Source organism: Geotrypetes seraphini, chromosome 14 (genome assembly GCF_902459505.1).
Source record: "Geotrypetes seraphini chromosome 14, aGeoSer1.1, whole genome shotgun sequence".
Classification (NCBI taxonomy): Eukaryota; Metazoa; Chordata; class Amphibia; order Gymnophiona; family Dermophiidae; genus Geotrypetes; species Geotrypetes seraphini.
The window spans coordinates 61,843,524-61,851,170 of record NC_047097.1 but is presented as its reverse complement, the minus strand read 5'-3'; the positions used below and the strand labels follow the sequence as shown (position 1 = coordinate 61,851,170).

Sequence of the window (7,647 nt, the reverse complement as noted above, 5' to 3'; positions counted from 1 at the left end):
CAGGTTGTTCTTGTTTGGTTTTCTAAATTTTTATTGTCCCGATCTTATTCAATTAATATTGATGGTAATATTTCTAATTCCTGGCAACCTCCTTGCAGAGTTCCCCAGGGCTCTCCGCTTTCCCCAATTTTGTTCAATCTTTATATGACAACTTTGAATATTTATAAGCTGTCAGCAAGGGAAACGCTTTTTACTTATGTGAATGACGTTTTTATACTGATTGAGATTGACCCAAATATTACCAATTTAACTTTTAAAATAAATCACTGTATCTCTAAACTTCAAACTTGGGCTATGATGAAGCCAAATGCAGCTAAAACTAAACTTCAAAATTGGATCATCTTCCTTCCACTGTACTTTTGGATTCTGGAGCCTCCCTACAAATTGAGTTCTCCTCTAAGATTTTGGGAATACTTTTTGATTCTTCTCTTACTTTTAAGGATCAAATAAACTCTCTGATTAAGAAATGTTTTTTCAGCTTACGAATGTTGAGGAAGGTCAAATCTCTTTTCCATCAACGCCATTTTTCTGTTTTGGTCCAATCTGTTATATTATCCCGATTAGATTATTGTAACGCCATTTATCTTGGTATCACTATGAACTGCCTTCAAAGACTACAACTGATTCAGAATACCGCTGCAAAGTTGATCTATGGAAAGAGCAAATTCGACCATGTGACTCCTTTGCTTTTTTTTCTCTCCATTGCCTCCCGGTTTATTTTAGAATTCAGTTTAAGTGTTTATGTGTTGTTTTTAAGATTTTACATGGTATCTTTGCTCCTCTTGTTCCTCTGCTATGGAATGTTTATAGATTTTCTTATGCGAGAGGCATCCATCGATTTGAACTTTCTCTTCCTTCTAGGAAAGGAATTCAAGGAGTTAAGAATTTTAGCAGCTCTCTGGTGTTTAAATTTCCCTAATTATGGAATGAACTTCCCCTAATTCCAACTCTTCCGCAAACTTCTAAAAACTTTTTTATTCGCTAATCATTTTGAAAACTAACTCTCTTGTATTTCAGTTTACTTTATTTTTTAAATTTATTGTTAACCACGTCGAGCTTCCTTTGGTTGAAAACCTGGTATATAAGGTTAAGTTTTAGTTTAGTTTAGTTTTGAATGAGAACGTGGTATAAACATAGACGTATTAGTGGTCTGGATGATCAAACGGCTGGACAAAGTAGACGATTTTCAGAAAAAAAAAAAATTTTGGACGTACTTTTCGAGAATGGACATTCCGCCGCTGCCAACTTTGGGCGACTAGCACCCTACGTCTAAATTGGACTTAGACGTTTCTTTTGATTATGGCCTTCCACGTGTAGAGTTAGCAGTGTAAGGGCCTACCAAAACCGATAGTAAAAAGTTGCAAAGTGCCTGCTACAAGCAGTATACTGTATCTTTCTTTTCACTCACCTCTCTGGCCTTTCTATCTCCTCAAAGTTCAGTAGATCAACAGGCATTTCAAGAACCAGAGACAGCAGCCCCCCCCCCAACCCCCCTCCTGCCCACTCTCCAGAGACAGGAGTGGGATGGACCCCTGCTGCTCTACCAGAGGCATTGCTGACACAGTCCTGCTGTTGCTCATCTTCTGGTTGCTGACAGGGCTGGCCCAACCACAAGGCAAGACCAGGTGGTTGCCTAAGGCAGCACCTTCATGGAAGCAGCAAAGAACAGCTGGAGTCATGGCAAAACAGGCCCCAACAGCTGCACACATGGAAGAACCATCAGCGCATACTTTAACTTGCATTTTCATAGGATTTGTGTGATGATCATGATTGCTATGATCAATTATGAAACACAGCGAGGCAGTGACTCCAAAGTTGTGTGACCAGAACCGATTTACTATAGCCAGCAATTGGTGACACAAGTGACTGGACCCACTCAAACTGATGGATTCAAGCGGTACAAATCGCTGTCACAATCAATAATCCAAACGAAAGGTGCAGCACTGAGTGATGCAGCTGCTAGTGTTTTAAAAAAGGCGCCAACCTCGTTCTGTGTCTCCTTACGTCTTCCAGCATGAGGCTGTTCCACCCTTATTTGCACCTCTGTTATGTTTAATTATCAAAATCTTGAGAGACTGCAGTCCAGGGATCTGAAAGTTAATTGAGGGGAGGGGCTCAAGGCTGAGGTTCACTACAGCACCCACTACCCTTACACGGGTTCTGGCTGCCTTGGTCCGAAGAATGAAAATGGGAGAAAAGCAGGACCCCAAAATTATATACAGGATGAGAAAGAACATATATTCATTTCAAAAAATACCCTTCTCAAATGTCATTTCAATTTTCTTAGTCCAATTTGAAATGACATTTGAGAAAAGCAGGATCCCCCAGAAGCTTGTGTGGCAGAACCTGGAGAAGGGAGGACAGTCTGCTCCACCACTAGCTTTACTAAGGGCTAGATCAGGGCTGCCCAAGTCCGGTCCTCGAGATCTACTGGCAGGCCAGGATTTCAGGATATCCACAATGAATATGCATGAGAGAGATTTGCCTTCTTGGTATGCAAATCTCTCTCATGCATGTTCATTGTGCATATCCTGAAAACCTGGCCTGCCAGTAGATCTCGAGGACCGGACTTGGGCAGCCCTGGGCTAGATTCACAAAGGGCACGGATCCGATCCATGAGGGATCCGATCCGTATCGGGGGGTGGAGGGGCTGATGAATTGGGGGGGGGGGGGGGGCGGCAAGGCACAACGATGAAGGAGGCCATCGCCCTGGTCACCTCCCTCCCCTGCTATGCCACTGGCTTAGTGGTTAGAGCAATACACTAAAAACTAAGGGGCAGATTCTCAAAACTAAAATCAGCCTTTAATGTGCTCGCTAAGCCAGTTCCAGCTGGCCCAGATGCCTAAGGCAACAGTCTGGGCCAATCAGAGCTTTAGGCCCCTCCCTGGGAGTAAATTGAACCTGAATCCTTAGAGATCAATATTGAGCTGGCCAGCTGCAAATCTTCAGCAGCACTTACTGGCTAGTGCCGCTGAATATCTCCGCTAACTTAAAATGAACTAAAAATAAAGTTTAAGAAAAATAATAAACAGACCTTCTCTAACCAGTTAGGTTGGGAGGCAGTCTCAGGGTGGAGTTTGGGCAGAGCCACTACGTAGCCAGTTAGCTGCAATATTCAGTTCATTAACCGGCTAAGCGCATTTACCCCCCCCCCCCCCACACACACACACACTCACACACTTTTACTAAGTCGTGGTAGAGATCTCTACTGCAACCTGGAGCGCTCAATGCTCCAATGCTACTAAGATGTTCATAGACTTCCTAACTTTAAATGCTGAGTTAACCAGGCATGGGTCTGAATATTAGCTGATACCCAGTTAAATTTCAGGTCAGTAGATATACTGGCTGATAAGTATTAGGGTTCAGCAGACTTGAATGTTTCCATTGCAGTGTGAATCAGTGTAATGTACTTTCAAGCCCTCTTCAGTCAAACTGGATTGCTTGGTTACAGTGCAGAGAATTGGGATAGGTGTGATCCAGGTGTGGAGTACTGGTTCTTATTTCTACGGATAGCATTACCAATGGTTACATCATTTTAACAAATGGCTGCAGTTCAGTCCTGGATGTTTACCCAGAGGCAGAGCGGCTGTTAAAGAACTATGGCAGTGTATTAGCTATAAAACCACACGACTTGTGTCCCTTCCTGCAGGTATAGCTGTTGTGAATTTTCATCATTTGAACAGTTCCAGTTCTGAGGGCACAGAGATCGGATTTATTGAATATAAAACAATAATCCAGTTGCATAACATGACTACCTGTCATCTTGCCAGCAACTCCCGACTGACAGAAAAAAATTGCTGTACGAGTACAGTGAGTGCAATCAAGAAGAAAATTGCCGGTTGGCAGCAGCACCCCGACAGCGACAGCATCTGGTAATTTGGAACTAACTAGCTAGGCATGTTTCCACAGATTTTATCTCCAGAAGCTTTCCAGGTTTGCAGGCTGAGTTCATGAACTGCAGGTTGCAGATTTAAGCTATACTGCAGTCACGGGAACATGCAAAGATTATCGGTTTCAAACCAGATTGAGGAACACATACTTCCAAAGCTTGACTTTGCTAGCACTGCCACATTCAACTGCTGTTAATCTAATGAAAACAAGCATGGGAACCAAACTGTCCACACTAATGCTAGAAAAAGCTTATTGACTGTCAAAAGTGGGTCTGGAGGCTCTAACGAAGAAAAGAATGTAGATGGATTTTCACTCTTGATACACTAAAACCGACAGGCTTAAACAGTTCCATTGACTGGCATGCTTTCTTTTGAAAATCTGTTAGAGTAATGTTGCCAGTCAATTATAATTTTATGTTATTGTATGACATCCCAGTAATTCTGCCCTTTGGGTCATTATGACATCAATGCGACTTAATGATGTCATCGCATTTCAAAATATAACACATGCATACAGTCGGTAGTTTGCCGACGCCATTTTCAGTTCTGCAAAGGCAGATCACGCTATACCCGGTGAGTACCATTATTCAGTAAGGACACTTGGTTTTAACTTTTGTATTAATTATTCACAATATTTAAGATACTTTCTCTTTTATTATGACAGCTTGATGAAATAGACCCCTGAAGAAGCCGTAATCGGTGAAACAGGTCCCGTTGGGCCACTTTTTCAAGCTCAGCAAACAAGCGATTCACTTAAAAGATAAGTGGCACTGTTTATCACAACTCTTTGTTTGCTGTTTTTTTTCACTAAAATAAGCATAACTAAAAAGCTAAAAATAACATGTACGCCCGATGAAAGACAACGTGCAAACCTGTATATTGCTATTTCAGTGTGACTATTCTGATCACTGTGCAGCACAGGTATCTGAGGGCTACATTTATCTTACCAAGTGCTAACAAGTCCGCTTTTCGGTTATATCATAGCATTTTTCTGGGACTTGACACCATTACTTTTGGAGTACAGAGTAATGTTAAGCATTGCAGTTGTTCCGTTGCCATCTACTGGTTGTATTAAATAACGCACTTGAAAGTTTAATTTCTATGAGGCAGATAAAACTGAGCTGCAAATAAATTTATAGCTTAGCAAGCACTTTTTGAGAAATGTTGCCATAGGGTGCAAATGAGCTCCTGGCTCACATTGCATTGCAAAATTTTGTGAGACATTTCTCATGTGTAACTAGTTGTGGCATCTTCTGAGAAATAATTTTTTAAAAGTGTTCTCTTTTGCATAGTGTTCATGCCTTGAGGGACTGCTAGCCTAGTATTCTGGGTTTCTTCTCCCTTTCCTAGCAACAACCATGAGGGACTGGAGGCCTAGTGGCATGAGCTAAAAACCACTTGTGCAGTTTTGTAAAACGGGGGGTGGGGAGGGTGGGGGGTGTATTTGGCCATTTTTATCATATACTGATCTGAGAAAGTTATAGATCAGAGAAAGTTATAATACCGCTCTAGGGAGCCATGGTCAGACCGCACCTGGAATACTGCATCCAGCATTGGACTCCCTACCTAAAAAGGATATAAAACGCTAGAGAGGGTGCAGAGATGAGCAACGAAGCTAGTGAAAGGTATGGAGAACCTAGACTACGAGGAACGACTTAGGAGATGGGTTGTTCTCCCTTGAGAAGAGGAAACTGCGAGAGGATCTGATCAAGACTTTCAAAATACTGAAAGGATTCGGCAAAATGGAGCAGGGAAAGCAGTTATTTACAATGTCCGATGTGACACGGACAAGAGGACATAGACTGAAGCTGAGGGGGGATAGGTCCAGGACGAATATCAGGAAGTTCTGTTTCATGCAGTGAGTGGTGGACACCTGGAATGCTCTCCAAGAGGAAGTAATTGCAGACTCCATCGTTCTAGGATTTAAGGGTAAACTAGATGCACATCTCCCTTAAGAGTGGCATTGAGTGATACGGGTAAGGGTAAGTTAAATGCACATCTCCCTTGAGAAGCATGGGGACTATGATATGGGGACTAAAACTAGGCCAGGGTACACCTGGTGGGGCCTCCGCATGTGCGGATCACCGGACTTGATGGACCCAGGGTCTGATCCAAAGATGGCAATTCTTATGTTCTTATGATCTTTTAAGATGTGTTTTTATCTTTATTTTAATACAGTTTTATGTTTCTGGATTGCACCTGATCTAGTCACATTGCCAGTATTCCTGGTATTTCTTTTATTTTTTTATTTCTCTTGCGGTATATTGCCTAAAGTTTTTCTTCTTATGTACTTTCACTGGTAATTCTCAGTTTGATTTTTTTTAATCCCCACTACAGCTCCTTCTGCTCTGGGCAGATCACTTAACTATCCATTGACCCAGGTACAAAAATAGATTGTGAACCCAATAGGAACAGAGAAAATAGCTGCATGGCATATTTAAGAATCACTTTGGCGGTATATTAAGCCCTTGACTTTCCATTATGGTACCAAAACTACCACAGAGACGTCAGCGCACTTGCTCCGTACCAGGGGGGTCGACGATGCACGTGCAAGGCGCCACACGCATGCGCCAGTGGTTGAGGTGACCTCTGCTGCTGGCCCGCGCGTGCGTCAGTGAGCAAAGGCGGCTGCGCTGAATTATGGCGGGAGAGGGTGGGGGAGGAGGAGGAGGCGTTCCTCGGCCGTCTCGGAGAACCTTGGACGGGGGGAAGGGATTAATTCGCTCGTACGGGAGCCCCGCAGGCACTGCTTCCGTCCTCCCCCCCCCCTCAAACCCCGTTCCCGAGCAGTTCTCTTCGAACTCGCCCGCTGCGACGCACCCCCACCGCTCTCCCTCTCGACGTCCCGCGCCCCCCCCTCTGACGTAAATTTTCCAACGCGTCGTTGCCGTCTGACGCAACTTCCTGTTTCCGGCAAAGCGGGACGCATAAGCGGCTAGTGTCACAGGGGTCGGGACACCGGAGCAGGAAAGCTGCGGGGGTCGGTGTCGGGCGACCTCGGGTATGAGTTTGACAGTAGGATGGCGGGGGGGGGCGGGGGGTTGAGTTTGAGTGAGAGAGATTAGGGCCGGTGTCCCGCTCCCCGAATGCGTGGGCAAGAGCAGCCGAATAAGGGCGACTTGGCCTCTGTCGCTGTGATCGTAATAAAACCATGTTTGTGCCAGATATGAGCGTGGATCGCTTCGCTTGTCATGCCCTGCTCTAGAGAGACCGTCCAGATGTAGGTATTCTCGTGGTACGACCTGAGGCTTTGCAGCGCAATTTGAGACCTCGTTAGTTGGGAAAGCCTAAAACAAACGAAAAGATGGTCCTTAATAGAGGTCTGCACGAGAGCGGGAGTCCCGCGGGAATCCCCCTAACCCACGGGACTCCCACGGGGACCCCCCTCTGGACCTCGGGAATCCCACGGGGACCCCCCCCCCCAAAGCCAACGAGACTCCCACGGGGATGGAAGGCTTTGGAAGCAGGGTTCGTCCATATCATATAATGGGCACGTCGGCCTTAGTAAAAGAGGGGGGTTTATAAGTTAATTACCTGAACAGAAAACAAAAAAAGGGTTCCACCAAAGAGATTCCACAAGGAAAACAGCAAAAGAAACTGTGGAATTGATGATCCTGTCAGAAGTAATTGCTACTTTTTATAGGGACGGGCAGGGTGGAGGTAATTCCTTGCGGGGACGGAGAGAATCCTGGTGGGGACAGGTGGGATTTCTGTCCCCGTGCAACTCTCTAGTCCTTAAACTTGAGAAGTGGCTGT

The 7,647-nt window shown here is 44.7% G+C and overlaps 1 protein-coding gene across 2 annotated transcripts in view; it reads left to right on the top strand.

Annotated features, from left to right (window-relative positions):
- The first annotated feature begins 6,736 nt into the window (after positions 1 to 6,736).
- NDUFV1 (NADH:ubiquinone oxidoreductase core subunit V1) overlaps positions 6,737 to 7,647 on the top strand; it is a 37,707-nt gene continuing 36,796 nt past the window's right edge. Inside the window, exon 1 of one of the 2 annotated variants that reach the window (XM_033920458.1) lies at positions 6,737 to 6,892. The gene's annotated coding sequence lies outside the window, so the exon portion shown is untranslated. The other variant, XM_033920459.1, reaches the window with a different exon arrangement.